Here is a 15,976-nt window from a genome sequence, read left to right as displayed (position 1 = left end):
TTCTGACTTGGTATTTTTTCATGTTCATATGCACATTTGTTTCTATGGATGTAACCACTTCCCTTGTGATAACAGCTGCGTGACATGCAGGTGAAGTGACAGGATGTGGCCTATTTTTGTTTCAATAATGGCAAATGGAATGGAATGCTGCAAATCTTCCAAGACTATCTCAATCAACATAGGATATAATGTTTATAAATGCCTAAGTCACTTAGGCTTCCAGTTACTTTCAATGGTATTTAGGAGCCTAAGTCACTTTTTTAAATTTTATCCCTACTTTTTTGCACTAGCCATCCAAACTACTGCTCTCTTTGCTGACAGCTGCAACCTGGTGGCCAGGATTAATCATAAAGGCCTAGATTGTGTCTTGGCCCACACACATAGAATCATAGAATAATAGGACTGGAAGGGACCTCGAGAGGTCATCGAGTCCAGCCCCCCGCCCTCAAGGCAGGACCAAGCTCCGTCTACACCATAGAATCATAGAATAATAGGACTGGAAGGGACCTCGAGTTAATCTATGCATGGCATAGATTAACCCCCTTTATGTCTCTTGGGGTACGTCTACACTACAACATTAATTCGAACTAACTTAGTTCGAATTAGTTAATTTGAACTAAGCTAATTCGAACTAACGGATCCAGACTAAAAAACTAGTTCGAATTAGCGTTTTGCTAATGTGGACATGCTAGTTCGAATTAAGTGGACCCAGAACCAGGCTTAAGGATGGCCGAACGCAGTGCCGGCAGGACATCAGAGGAGGACTTAGAGCGTGGAGATGCTGTCTCAGGCTAGCCGAGGGCTGTGCTTAAAGGGTCCCAACCCCCACCCCGGACAGACAGTTCTCAGGGGTGTCCCGCTTGCAAAGCAGTCCTGGCTTGGATTGCCCGGAGTACCCACACTGGGCACATCACAGCACTCGGCCATCAGACCGGCTTCACTTGCCGCAGGCTGCCATCTGGGGAGAGGAGGCAATTGGGGGGCTGCAGGAGAGCTTCCACCCCCAGAAGCCCGCAGAGCCAGCCCAGTCCTCCCCATCGGGGGCGCGTACCCCATTCCTCCCTCACCTCCTTCCACTTACCTTTCCCTAGCCCCCCTTCTTGATGTACAAAATAAAGGACAATTGTGTTCAAAAATGGAATCTGTCTTTATTGAACAAAACTGGGGGAGACTGGGAAAAGGAGGTGGGAGAGGGGAAGAGAGAGGCTGGGAGAGGGGAGGGCAACTAAAATGATCAGGGGTTGGGAACAGGTCCCAGATGAAGAGAGGCTAAAGAGACTGGGACTTTTCATCTTAGAAAAGAGGAGACGGAGGGGGGACAGGATAGAGGTCTCTAAAAGCAGGAGTTGGGTGGAGAGGGTGCATACAGAAAAGTTCTTCATTAGTTTCCATAAAGAAGGACTAGAGGACACCAAAGGAAAGGAATGGGTAGCAGGCTTCAAACTAGTAACAGAAAGTTGTTCTTCACAAAGCAAAGAGTCAACCTGTGGAACTCCTTGCTGCAGGAGGCTGTGAAGGCTACAACTAGAACAGAGTTGAAAGGGAAGTGAGATCAAGTCATGGAGGTTGGGTCCATGGAGTGCTATTAGCCAGGGGGTAGGAGTGGTGTCCCTGTCCAAGGTTTGTGGAAGGCTGGAGAGGGATGGCACGAGACAAATGGCTTGGTCACTGTCTTCGGTCCATCCCCTCCAGAGTCCCTAGGGTTGGCCGCTGTCGGCAGACAGGCTACTGGGCTAGATGGACCTTTGGTCTGACCCAGGACGGCCATTGTAAGCTCAGGGCTCAGGGTCGGGGGTCTCAGTGGACCACCTTGATTTTCATGCACACCTGCTCCTGGGTGGCCAGGCTGGCAGCTCTCCTGCCCTAGCCGGCCACTTTCCTGTGCCTAGTGCGGAGGTCATGGACGAGGTCCACGATGTCCGCACTAGCCCAGGCGGGTGCCCGCCTCTTGCGGTCCCGGGCAAGCTCCCGGGAGCCGCCAGCCTGGTCCCGGGAAGAGGGGGAGGGCTGGGGGGAATCCGGTGGGTGGCTCGATCCGTGCCAGGTGCAGGGTCTGCTGGCTGGGTGCTGGCAGGCTTGCACCTGGCATGGGCACCATAGCCAGCCCGTGCCCCTTTAAGGGGTCCAGGGCCGGGAGGGGGGTAGACGAGTTTCCCTGGTGTTGGCCAGAGTGGCCACCAGGGAAACCTGGGGAGGGCTAGCCTCCCACTAGTTCGAATTAAGGGGCTACACACCCCTTAATTTGAACTAGCTAGTTCAAACTAGGCTTAATCCTCGTAAAATGAGGTTTTCCTAGTTCGAACTAAGCGCTCCGCTAGTTCGATTTAAATTCGAACTAGCGGAGCGCTAGTGTAGCGCCTATTAAAGTTAGTTCGAACTAACGTCTGTTAGTTCGAACTAACTTTGTAGTGTAGACATACCCTTGTACAGTTTTGGATCTAAATGCATAAGTAAAACCAGATGCTATGCACCCATTATTCCTCTCCCCTCACTCCTGGAGCTGATGGGCAAGGAGGGAGATGAGGAGAAGTGGTACCTTGGCTTTGCATCCCTAATACGCTGGCCAGCAGAGATGGGATACACAAGAGGCAGTGATTTGCTATTGGCATAGGTGAGCTGCAAATACTGTCCCACTGGATTAAAGGAGAAACAGAGGGTAAATTGTGAATCCCTGAGCCATGATTTCTTTCCTGCAATTCTTCTAAGGCAATGCAGCAACATGCCACCCACTATTGCAGGCTGTGTCTTTGCAGTGTCATCTGGTACTGAATTACAAGTGTCCATGAGATCATCAAGGAAAGATCTGTACTATATATATTATGCTCCCATATCGAAGGCCATTTCCATTGTGTATGCTCAACATTCATCATATTTGACAAGCTAGTTGGAACAACCCTGACTGATGGTGAACTCAAATGTCTTTGCTAGCATCAGTCTGCCAGAGTTCCATTTTAGATTGGTCCATGCTTGATTTAAAAGGAAGACATATCTGCTTTAGTCTGTAAAACACTGACTTGATTCTTTGATACCTTTTGGTAGGTAGGGACATCAGAGTATCTGTGCTATACTAGTTGAGCTGACAACTGTCTGGAGAGCCAACTCGTTAAAAAAGGAGGAAAAAATGTTGGCCATGAAACAGAATAAATGTTTGTGTATGAATATTTTTCTCATGGCCCAAAAAGTTTTAACAAGTAGGCCTGAGTCTCCTCTTGTTAGTGTAATACTAATGTAAAAGGAGAAACAGCCAGGGTTAATTATTGTGGAAGCACAGATTGTACTTTGAGTATTTATTGAACTACACAGACGCTAATATTTAAACCATTTTATGCAGGTTAAGAAAAGCATAAGGTCAGCACAGTTTCATATTTTTTAAAAAAAAATTAGCCTCTGCTCTATTATATATATAATGAATAATAACTTACTCTATACACACAGAGAATATGCGTTCAGATTATATATATTCTTCTGAATTAAAGAAATTAGCAAATTAACTTACTAAACCAGTGATAATCATCCTTCAGTGGTTCAGAAGTCAAAATTAGCTATCACCCTTACCCCAAAGTGCCACAATAATGTGAATGTATTGTTTCATAAGAACATAAGAATGGCCATACTGGGTCAGACCAAAGGTCCATCCATCCCAGTAACCTGTCTGCCGACAGTAGCCAATGCCAGGTGTCCCAGAGCGAGTGAATCGAACAGGTAGTGATCACGCGATCTCTCTCCTGCCATCCATCTCCACCCTCTGACAGAGGCTAGGGACACCATTTCTTACCCATACTGGCTAATAGCCATTAATGGACTTAACCTTCATGAATGAATATAGTTCTCTTTTAAAGCCTGTTATAGTCCTAGCCTTCACAATCTCCTCAGGCAAGGAGTTCCACAGATTGACTAAGCGCTGTGTGAAGAAGAACTTCCTTTTATTTGTTTTAAACCTGCTGCCCATTAGTTTCAGTTGGTGGCCCCTAGTTCTTATATTATGGGAACAAGTAAATAACTTTTCCTTATTCACTTTCTCCACACCACTCATGATTTTATATACCTCTATCATATCCCCCCTTAGGGTATGTCTACACTACCCTACTAATTCGAACTAGGAGGGTAATGTAGGCATACCGCACTTGCAAATGAAGCCCGGGATTTGAATTTCCCGGGCTTCATTTGCATAAAGCCGGCCGGCGCCATTTTTAAATGCCGGCAGTTCGAACCCCGTGCCGCGCGGCTACACGCGGCACGGAGTAGCTAGTTCGGATTAGGCTTCCTAATCCGAACTAGCTGTACTCCTCATTCCACGAGGAGCCTAATCCGAACTAGCTACTCCGTGCCGCGTGTAGCCGTGCGGCACGGGGTTCGAACTGCCGGCATTTAAAAATGGCGCCGGCCGGCTTTATGCAAATGAAGCCCGGGAAATTCAAATCCCGGGCTTCATTTGCAAGTGCGGTATGCCTACATTACCCTCCTAGTTCGAATTAGGAGAGTAGTGTAGACATACCCTTAGTCTCCTATTTTCCAAACTGAAAAGTCCCAGTCTATTTAGCCTCTCCTCATATGGGACCCGTTCCTAAACCCTAATCATTTTAGTTGCTCTTTTCTAAACCTTTTCTAATGCCAAAGTATCTTTTTTGAGGTGAGGAGACCACATCTGTACACAGTATTTAAGATGTGGGCATACTATAGTTTTATTATAGGAGCAGTAAGATATTCTCCGTCTTATTTTCTATCCCTTTTTTAATAATTCCTTGCATCCTATTTGCTTTTTTGACTGCCGCTGCACACTGCGTGGATGTTTTCAGAGAACTATCCACGATAATTCCAAGATCTCTTGCCTGATTAGCTGTAGCTAAATTATCTCCCATCATATTGTATGTATAGTTGGGGTTATTTTTTCCAACGTGCATTACTTTACACCTATCTACATTAAATTTCATTTGCCATTTTGTTGTCCAATCACTCAGTTTGGTGAGATCTTTTTGAAGTTCTTCACAGTCTGCTTGACTATCCTGAACAGTTTAGTACAGTACTACACTTTAGTACAGTTCATGTACTATATACTCATATTAAAACAGTATGACAGGGGAAATGCTTTGTTTTTATTTACATATTATTTTCACAGCAAAATGACCGACCAAGTATTATTTTATCAACTAAAATTGTTGTCACAGAAATCTTAATATTATTTAAATGATGCTTATTCAGAACTGAGTGTTATCCGAATTTCAGAGGATGATCCTTCCCTGCATGACTGGCTGTCAGTAAGATACACAGCACTCCTTCTCTGAAACAAGTGGTGCAAATTGAGTTATGTGCCAGAGACAGAATTGGAATATATTCTTGGGCGTTGCAGACATAGTTTAATATGACGTTTAATAACATAGTAAAAGTATCTTGATTGGTTAATAATTAAATGAGTCTCTGGAGACACATTAAAAGAGCCACTTGCAGCTCTGGTGCCTCAGTCCACGTTTCACTGTATTTACCATTGATTTATCTTCTAAAAGCTAGGGAGAAAAATAAGTATAGTGTCAATGAAAAAAATGAAGGGGAGAAAATGATAAATATCATCTCATCATCCTCACAATAATGAAACAAATATTGAGTAAGACAACAATCATCAGCCATCTAGAAGAGACAAGACCCATAAGCGCTGACGAACAAGGCTTGATAATGAACAGATCCTACCAGACAAATTTGATGTCTTCCTCCCTTATATAATTACGTTACTAAGTGAAGCTAAAGAGGTAGATGTAACATTTGACTCTTGATACTGTCTTATGAAAATTTTATTCTAAGTCCAATCACCTTGGATAAGAACACTGACCAATAGGCTGGAAACAGGCTGAAGGACCCTAAAGAACAAACTATAGAAAAAGGGAATGTAGCAAAGTGGTGTTCTAAGGGTATAGTGGTCTACTGTAGGAATCTGTGTTAGATTTTGTTTTCTAATAATGCAGAAGAGGTTGAAAGCTGATTTATAATGAAGTTCACAGGTGCTCAACTGTGCAAAGTTGCAAACACAGGAACTGTGTTGCAAAACACAATTCAGCTTTCAAAAATCCAAGCTAATACATCTGATGAAAAAATAATCCCAAACACAAGTATTGACTTGGAGTAGGACGTATAGAAGGCAAATATGATAAAAGAAATGACAGTAGAGACCAGATAAAAGGGGTTATCTTTTAAAAGTCAACATTTATCTGCAGTTATGATATAGTGGCATACAAGATACCACAGTTATTTCCTATTCAAAATGCAGGGAAATGCTATGGTCCCATAAATAACACTGAGCAGTTGACTTTGGGATCACAGTTAACACCATATTTAAAAAAAGAGTTAGTCCAAATATGGCCTCCATACATAGAGGTATCAAATCAAGTAATGCGCTCCCGCTGGGAGTTTGTGACACAATTTCACCTAAAGCATGAGGTTCATTTCTGGGAATCTCATCTGGCTAATATTCTAGTAAAGCGGAGTGTGAAGTTTAAAACAAACAAAAGGATGTTTTTCTTTCATGCAACACACAGTCAATCTGTGGGACTCCTTGCTAGAGGATGCTGTGAAGACTTGGACTTTAACAGGGTTAAAAAAAAACAAAATCTAGATAAATTCATGGAGGATAGGCCCATCAATACTTATTAGCTAGGAATGGCGTCCCTAGTCTGTTTGTCAGAGCCTGGGAATAGGTGATAATTACCTGTTCTGTTCCTTCCCTCTAGGGCACCTGGCAATGGCCACTGTCAGAAGACTGGATACTGGTCTAGATGGATCTTTGGTCTGGCATACTATGTTCTTAAAGATGACTACTAGAGAGGGGAGGCATGGCCAAACTCAACAAATCTGAATTTGAAGGAAGGGAGGGATGAGCATAACAGAAAAGTAACAGAAATGTAGCCGTGTTAGTCTGGTGTAGCTGAAGCAAAATACAGGACTATGTAGCACTTTAAAGACTAACAAGATGGTTTATTAGATGATGAGCTTTCGTGGGCCAGACCCACTTCCTCAGATCAAGTAGTGGAAGAAAATAGTCACAACCATATATACCAAAGGATACAATTAAAAAAAATGAACACATATGAAAAGGACAAATCACATTTCAGAACAGGAGGGGGATGCAGAGGGGGGGGAAGGAAGGAAGGTAAGTGTCTGTGAATTAATTATATTAGAGGTGGGGAGAGTTAGATGTCTGTGAGCTAATGGTATTAGAGGTGATAATTGGGGAAGCTATCTTGGTAATGGCCAAGAGGCTCTGGGAGACAGACCCATAGTCTCCTATAGACAACCACCTAACCTCAAGATGATTCTTACCAACAACCACAGGACATACCACACTAATACCAACCCTGGTACCTTCCCTTGCAACAAACCCCGTTGCCAGCTTTGTCCACATATTCATTCTGCTGATACCATTATTGGACCTAACCAAGTGAGTTATAAGATCAAGAACACATATTCCTGAGCATCCAGAAATATAATTTATGCTATCATGTGCCGAAAGTGTCCGTCTGCTATGTACATTGGACAAACATCTTAGACACTTCGCCAAAGGATTAATGCCCACAAAACAGATATCAGACAAGATCACAAAGAAAAAACAGTTTCTTGCCATTTCAACCAGAAAGGACACTCTCTCAATGACTTAACCACCTGCATTCTGCTACAAAGACCTTTTACATCTGCACTTGAAAGGGAATCCTCTGAACTGTCATTCATGTTAAAATTCGACACTCTCCGAGAAGGAATGAACAAAGACTCAAACTATGTTACCCATTACCAAGATAGCTTCCCCAATTATCACCTCTAATACCATTAGCTCACAGACATCTAACTCTCCCCAACTCTAATATAATTAATTCACACTTACCTTCCTTCCTCCCTCCCCCCCCGCATCCCCCTCCTGTTCTGAAATGTGATTTGTCCTTTTCATATGTGTTCATTTTTTTAATTGTATCCTTTGGCATATATGGTTGTGACTATTTTCTTCCACTACTTGATCTGAGGAAGTGGGTCTGGCCCACGAAAGCTCATCATCTAATAAACCATCTTGTTAGTCATAACAGAAAAGGTGGCATAACTAGGAGCAATGGGATGAAATTGGCAAAAGGAAAGCTTAAACAGTAGGACATATTTTTAAAAGAAAGCTATTAGTTCATTGAGTAGTCTTCAAGATAAGTGATTTCATTTGTTTAAAGCTAGATTGTACAAAATGTTGTTTGACCAGCTGTATTTAGTAAGCAAATTGATTTATGGAAGTCTCACAGAAAACCTGCAATGTTTGGTTTGCTAGGATCCTTGGAAGGTCATTTGATGTCAGCAGTTAAGTATTTGGACAACCACACATACTCATGAAAAAAGAATCACATCAAGTATTTTCCCAAATTTTAGCATAAATGGTCATTTATCCAACTATATGCACTGTAAGGAATTTGGGTGTGTCTGGGGTTGGTCTCCCGTTTCAAGGTTTTTAATCATACAGGGAATAGAATATCACCACGTGATTTAGATAACCAGTCACAGTACATCAGTGTTAAATACCAAGCAGTGGAAGCAAACAATTCATAAATACTCTGTAGGATGAAAATCATTTAGGACAAATATGTATTCTTGTATAACACACACCGGGCCCAAAGTGGGCTTGTATCGGGTATTCAAGAATGCCCGCATTTCTTTCATGCTGCATTCTTGTTCTCATGAATTTAAGATTTTTTTTTAAAAGAAAGCATCCAGCTGAGAGAGCCTAAGAACCATGGCCTGAGGCTCACTGACACTGGGATGTCTGCCCGCATTTGCAAAAATTGAAACAATAGGTTTCAGAGATGTGAACTGCCATGTTCATTTCAATGGGGGTAAGCTCAGTTGCCCAAAAATAATACTTTAAATTCAACGTTGTTAATCATTTTGCTGTTCCTCAAGTCATGTTTAAAAAAATGGGAGAGAGGAAGAGAAAGTTCAAGTTATGAATTTCTTCACAATCTACTCTGTGATGGCCCATTTTGTCACGAGTGAGAGAGTTTGGAGATTACTGTCACTTCTTTGCCATAGAATCATAGGGTTGGAAGAGACCTCAGGAGGTGAGGGATCAATACCTAAAGAGCCAAACAAAGCCCAGAGCCCCATCAAGGAGAAGCCAACCCCAGAGAGCTCCACAGAGTGTCCAGGTGTATTCAGGTCCCACAGAGGGCAAGACATGCCCAAGGAGCCCAGAAAACATGCATAATATTTTGAACATCTCTGCCATCCACTGTGAGAGGCATCTCTTGTGGGCAGAGATGAGAAGAATACATATTCAATTGCTTTTTCTAACTCATCCCGGAGTACAAACATTTATGGAAATCAGACTTGCTCATAAATGATTCATTAACCAAACACAGGATTCAGATATTATTTGAAAAGGATAGTTATATTCGTTCTCTAAATACATGGACAATACGGAACAATTTTGCACTGAGACATGTAACTAGATGACCTAACAGATTTTTCCATCTCTGGATTCTACAGTTTACATCAATATCATTTTATAAGTTTGCCTGGACTTCTTAAAGATAATTCCTGCTTTTATAGAACATTATAATAAATCAACATATTGCACATGAACTTGTAATTGCTGTGATATGATTAAACTTAGTTAAACTGGATTGCTATGCTTATTCCATATATACTGGAATATAAAGCAGAACATTAAAATGTCATTCTTATGGTGCACAAAAAGATTAGTTTTTGGAAATTACTTGCATCTTTCTAGGGATATTTTAATTCATTTTTAAGGCACTTTCATCAGCTTTGATGCAGCATTTCCTAAACGTCAGAATATAGACAGACTACTGAATCATTTCACCATTTCAAAAAGAATATTAGCAATTCAAATAAAAAAACTGGATCAGCTTGATCCCCAAGGCATCAGCAATGAACAGAAGTAAACAAGAAATGATCTTTATTTTATCTCTGCTTTTGGGATTTCTGATCTGCTCAAATACTTCATCAAGATTTTTTCATTTGTTAGCAGCTAAAGACTTTGAAGACATAAACTAGTCAATACATATATCTTCATGTTTCTTTTGGGTTTTGTAGTTTCAGTGTAGGAACTACATATTTTATTCTCCACTGAGACTGCTGGAACAATTACCATAGTCTACAGACTGAAAATAGATTATGCAGGGATGGCCAGAAAATAAAAATTCTGTTTCATGAAAAGTTTGAAGTTCAACATCTGTTTTCATTCTGCAATGGAATGAAACCTAGACCTTTCAAAAATTTTTCACAAAAACAACCACTCACACAAAAGCAACATAGTTCATAGCTCAAAGATTACTTCACTTATGTTGGAAAACCAGGTTCAACTCCCTACTCTGAGTCAGCTGGAACAGGACTCATATGTGCATCTCCCAAGTGAGCATGAGCCTGAGTTCTCTCTGCTTTTAATCAGAACATCCATTCTAGACCTGAGGGTACATCTACACAGCAGAGGAAAAATCGAATTAAGCTACACAACTTGAGCTACGTCAATTGCGTAGCTTAAATCAAAATAGCTTAATTTGGCTTTTGGCGCTGTCTACACAGCAGGAAGTCGAAGGAAGAACACTCTTCCTTCAACTTCCCTTACTCCTTCTGAAATGAGGGATGTCATGAGTCAGAATAAGAAGTCCTCCAGTTTGACATTTTTTCGAAATAAAGGTTTGTAGTGTAGACACACACTATGTTATTTTGGAATAACATCAGTTATTCCAAAATAACACTGCTGTGTCGATGTACCCCGAGAAACCTTCTAATCAGAACAGTATGTACAGTAATTCCTCATTTAGCACTGTAGATATGTTTCAGAAAATGATCGTGTTAAGTGAAAACGTGTTATGTGGGGTCAATTTTCCCATTGAAAATAATGGAAAAGGTGGGGGTTGTGTTTCAAGCGGTGGTGTCTGTTTGGACTGAGACATAAGGTTGAGGGAGAAAGGGGACTAGGTTACAGCAGGGAGGGGAGGTGTTTGGCTCTGGGGAAGGAAAGGGAAGGGAAGGGGAGGGGAGGAAAGGGGAGGAGGATTGGATTGGGAGTATGCCCGTGACGGGTCTGCCGGGACCCGCACTGCGTCCGGCGAGGGGGGGTTGCCAGCGCGACTAGTGGCAAACCCTGCGCCGCTTTGCAGGGAGGTGGGGGAAACCCTGCGCAGCCGCCAGCGACGGGCCGGCTGAGGAAATTGTGTTATTCCGGGGACGGTTGTGTAATTCAAAAAACATTCCCTAAAAAAAAAATCATGCTATCACGAAAACGTGTTAAGCGGGCACATGTTAAATGAGGAATTACTGTATTCACAAAAAGTTGCAATCTGCAAATCAGCATTTCAGACAAAAAATACTTCATGAAAAATTCCTATCTGTGAGAGTTAAAACTTAATAAAAATAACAGTCTGTGGTAATTTTGGTAATTAGTTTTTAAAATTACTCTACAAGAATTGGATATGTCTGTAGATACTGCATTGTATTATAGATCATTTGAACATCAGTTTCACGGTGGTGACCAAAAGAATCAATGGACTTTTCATTATTCCTTCTTTTTCTAAATACTCTTGCTTTCTGTTCTGAAGCCCAGGTGTTAGGTTTTTTAAACATTTGGAGAAGGGAAAAAGTCAGCTGAGCCATTGAAAGTTCTCTTACTGCAATTACTTCTTTACCACTAGAAAGGAGAGGAAAATGATGTAAACATTTGAACATTTTCTACCTAGTCGGTAGACCAAGATATAAAGCAATTACTTTCAGTCAGAGATAGATTACATTTTCAGATATATTTAACCTATTTTCCAGTACTATGTGCATGAAAATGCATATCGATTGAATCTATATGCATCCCGGTTCATAACACCATGGGCATGAACTTCCAGGATCAAATTTACAGAGATTTATTTTGATTGAATATAATACAATAACATTGAAATAAAGAAGAAAAATAATATTTACATAGATGGGAAAGTAAACAATAACTGAAAATGACAAACTTTAAAAACAAATTTGGTATAGGATTAGAACATAAAAGCTTTAGAGCATTTTTTTTTATTTTCACGTGGGGAAATTTTGCATTGTATCTGATTGAAAAAGAATTTAAGGTACTTATGAGCCTTATTAATATATCAGAGCACCTCAACATTTTTAATTAGCTACACAGCATGCCTGCCACAGACAGGAAAGGCCACTATCCTACTTTACTGATAAGGTACTGAAGTACAAACAGAGTAATAACTTGTTCAAACTCACCCAGAAAATTTAGGGTGCCTTGAATCCAGATCTGCAGCATCTCTGTTAGCCTCCTAAACACAAAGACCATCAACCCTGCTCTAAGACCAACAGAGGCTGCCCCACCTCCTCAAGCGTGACTTTTTTCATGCCTCCTTTCCTTTCAAAAGAATTATTACATGAACCCAGTATACATGCATGACACCAAAATGATGATAACTGTTGTAATCTTGCGATTCATTGATCTGTGAGAAATGAAGGATTTAGGCAACAATCGGTTGTCTGAAAAATCCCCTTTTAGTGAAAAGATAGTAGAGAGTCTGAGCCATTAAGTGAATAAAATACTTTGCAACTCCACATGAGCAGGCAAGTAGAATTCCCCTCCCTCTAGCAAACTAACACATTCTTTGAAACCATTATTCCCTGTACTCTCAATTTCCTTATACGTATTTATTTCCTGGGTATGCTCTGGCCCCAAGAGCCGCACCCATGCAGATATTTTTAATAGTAACCAAAAGGTAGGTACTATACATCCTTAAAGCACTTAGACTGTCACAGAATGTATCTACTAAGGACGTTGGGGAGAGGGGGAGACGATTCGCACTACAACCAGTTGTGCAGTTTTTCCGCTCTAAGGTCGGTAGGAACTGGAAGTTGCATTGGACTCTCAGCTCACAAGCCTCGTGACAATCCGGAGGTTTTTAAACGTGGGAAGGGAGCCGCCCGCGGGTGCGGTTTAGAGTCAAGAGACTAATCCCCGCAAATGCCATTTAGCCTCCGGGATAATCCTGGCAGAGCGTGGGGGCTTTGCAGCTGCGAATGAAAGGAATCGGAGCGCGCACACGTGGCTGGCTGTAAGCAGAAGGGCGCCCTGCTCTGTGCGCTCAGCCGTTCCCAAGCCGCTGAAAACATCTGCTCAGCGCTGGGGGAGAGCAGGGGAACTAGGTCGCCCTTTCCCCCGACGTCAGTTAGCCTGTAGCATAAACACGCTCCGGCCACAGCCCCGCCCTGGGGTCCTTCCCAGCACTTACCTTCCAGGCTGGGGGAGAGGCTCTGCCCCTGGGCCCTGCTCCAGTTGCTCCGCCCGACAGTCCTGCCCGGGGAGCCACAGCTGCGCTGGATCTTAGCGCTCTCCCCGCCCGGGAGGGGGACTCTTCTTCAGCGGCTTAGCAAACCTGCCCGGCAACCAACCCCACGGGGGGGGGGGGGGGGGGAGCGCTCCTGAGTCGGGAGCCGCCAGGGCACCCCCTGGCGAGACAGAGAAGCTACAAATTGCCTGGAAAGCCCCCGCTGGCGGAGCAGGTCAGGGCGGAGCAGGCTTTCCACGCTCTGCCTGCCGGGTTAGGAAGACGCCAAGTATTTTTGCAATGCCAGACTCCCACAGCTCGGGCGCGGGGAGGGCTCCGTGACAGCGCACCAGGTGATTACAGAGGGGTCCCGGGCGCCCTCGATGCAAATCGGACACACACACACCGCGCCCCAGACCTTAAAAAAATGGGGAACTTCGGCTTGTCCCGGCCAGGAGCCCCCGCCTGTACTCACCAGTGAGGCAGGGAGCAGAGGCGCACCGCGGCGATCGGGGGGTGCCCTGCTTTGCCCGGCACAGCCTCAGGCTTGCGAGGGAGCAGCTCACCCTGTACCCGCTGGAGAAACGAGCGCCAAGGCGGGAGGGAGTCGGGGGATGCGCGGTCTCTCTCGCTGTCTCCCCTTTGGAGACCCCGGCAAAGCGCTGCAGTAGCTCCCGGAGAATGAATTCGGTCTCCGCCCCTTCCCCTGTTACCCGACTGAGAGCACAAGCGCCGGCCGCCCCTCGAGCCGTGGCTTTCCCTTCCCCTCGGCTAGAGTCATGCAGGCGCCAAATGGGCCAGGGAGTCCCAGGCTGATTAGGGGCGGGATTGACTGCGGGGGCGATTGCGGGACTTTTTGAACGCCTGTGCCTCGAGGTGGCAATGGGAACCCAAACCAGAGACGTTAAGTAAAAAGCTGGATCTGCGGCCATCCCGGAGCATAAGCGCCACACACAAAACCCGGATCGCTTGACTCGGCCTGCCCCCCCCCCCCAATTCCATGGCACGAAGAGAGAATACGTTTGGCCAGGGCTACCACACCCACCCACGCGCCACAAAATCCCGAGCCTGGGGTAAACGAAAAAGCACCGTAAAGACCCGGATCCATGTTTTGCCGCTTAAACACGAGTGCCCCTGCATCTGGCATTAGTGACAAAAGTTGGACTCTGGTGCATTAGATTTATTAGGAACTGGGGAAAGTTTTGGGAAAGGGGGAGCCAGCGCTGCGTCCATCCACAGGATAGTTTGGGGAGGTTGCCCCAGGCACTGTGCTTTGGGGGTCCGTCCAGCTGCTTCATCCTATGGGCAGGTCCCAGGGTGGTCTGGGAAATTAGCTGGGGGTCTGATGGCAGCAGCAGAGGTCAGTGCCCCACACACACTCACTGAGGGCAGCAAAAGCTGCAGTGGCTCAGCAGCCTGCACTGCTTCATCCTGCTGCACCGTCCTCTCTTAGCCTTCTGCATACTGCTTCACCACAGCTGCAGGAAGCAGAGTGCCTCCCGCAGGTCACTCCACTTCCTGCCACCATGGAGAAGTGGGGAGCAGCAGGCTGGGAAAGGGTGGAGGGGAGCAGGCTACCAGACTGCTCTGGCTACTACTGCTGTGGTGTGTGTGTGGGGGGGGGGGGGCAGGGGCTGAACCCTGCTGCCAGGACTCATGTTGCTTTGGGAAGGGGACTTTGGATAAGAGGGCAGGGCAGGAGATGAGGCTTGTAGTGGAGGGGGTTGCCATGGGCCCCTTACACCTGAAGCACTGGGAGGGGGGGAGTTGCCCCCAGCCCTACATCTATGTAGGGATAACCCTGGGGGGAGCCTATACAGGAAGGATGGACTTCACCTAAACCAAAGTGGAATCAGATTTCTGGCACTTAAAATTAAAGCGGTCCTAGAGCGTTTTTAAATTAAGGGTGAGAAAAAGCCCACAGATGTGGAAGAGCATGTGGTTCAGACAGACATCCCTAAGGGAAAGTTCTATTAATGGAGCTTCTCTATGTCCTAGTAAAAAGGATAGAATGGAAAAATGATAAAACACAGGTGGGATTTCATCAGAAACTGTCAAATGAAAAGTAATCTTATTCAATTACTAAGGCTACATCTATACCGCAGCACTATTTTATGTCTTTTGAGCACTCCTGTTATTTCGAAAAATAATAGGCTTGCTATTGCAACATCCCTCATTCCACAAAGCGATTTATTTCAAAATAAGTGCTGTGTAGACAGTGTCAAATTTCGAAATAAGCTATTTCAAAATTAACTCAAAATAAGCTACACAATTTGCAGTGTAGGCACACTCATGATGTAATGGCAGAGAACTGAAAAGTAATAGTTTTGAAGTACTTATAAACCAATCATAGAAATATAAATAATAAGATGGGTGAACTTGGAGTGTTTCTTATTAAATTGATATTATAGGATATTACAGGCCTCACAAACAGGAGGAATGAGGATCATCAATGGGACACAGGAACACCAGGGTATAAAATACATCGAAAGGTCAGAACAGGACATGCTGGAGGGGAAGTGGCAATTTATGTGAAAGAAGGCATAGAATCAAATGAAGTAAAAATCTTTAAGAAACCAAACTGCACCATAGAATCTCTCTGGATAGTAACTCTATGCTCTAAAAATAAGAAAATAGCAGTAGGGATATACTACCAACAAGGGCCCCATTTATGGGGAGCTCGAGGGGTCAGT

General features: G+C 44.0%; 1 protein-coding gene across 7 annotated transcripts in view; it reads right to left on the bottom strand.

Annotated features, from left to right (window-relative positions):
• The window catches only part of PKIB (cAMP-dependent protein kinase inhibitor beta), an 85,274-nt gene extending 71,134 nt beyond the window's left edge, over positions 1 to 14,140 (bottom strand). The window contains exons 1-2 of one of the 7 annotated variants that reach the window (XM_089777231.1): positions 13,759 to 14,137; positions 13,248 to 13,464 (exon numbers count right to left, since the gene is read on the bottom strand). The gene's annotated coding sequence lies outside the window, so the exon portion shown is untranslated. Of the gene's footprint in view, positions 1 to 12,237; positions 13,207 to 13,247; positions 13,465 to 13,758 lie in introns of those variants that run through there. The other 6 variants (XM_089777228.1, XM_075924070.2, XM_089777232.1 and 3 more) reach the window with 6 other exon arrangements.
• Between the last annotated feature and the right edge of the window lie 1,836 nt (positions 14,141 to 15,976).

The sequence above is a fragment of the Pelodiscus sinensis genome, chromosome 3 (genome assembly GCF_052426305.1).
Source record: "Pelodiscus sinensis isolate ZL-2025 chromosome 3, ASM5242630v1, whole genome shotgun sequence".
NCBI lineage: Eukaryota > Metazoa > Chordata > Testudines > Trionychidae > Pelodiscus > Pelodiscus sinensis.
Note: the sequence above shows the minus strand (reverse complement) of the source record. Positions and strands in the feature narration are given on the sequence as shown.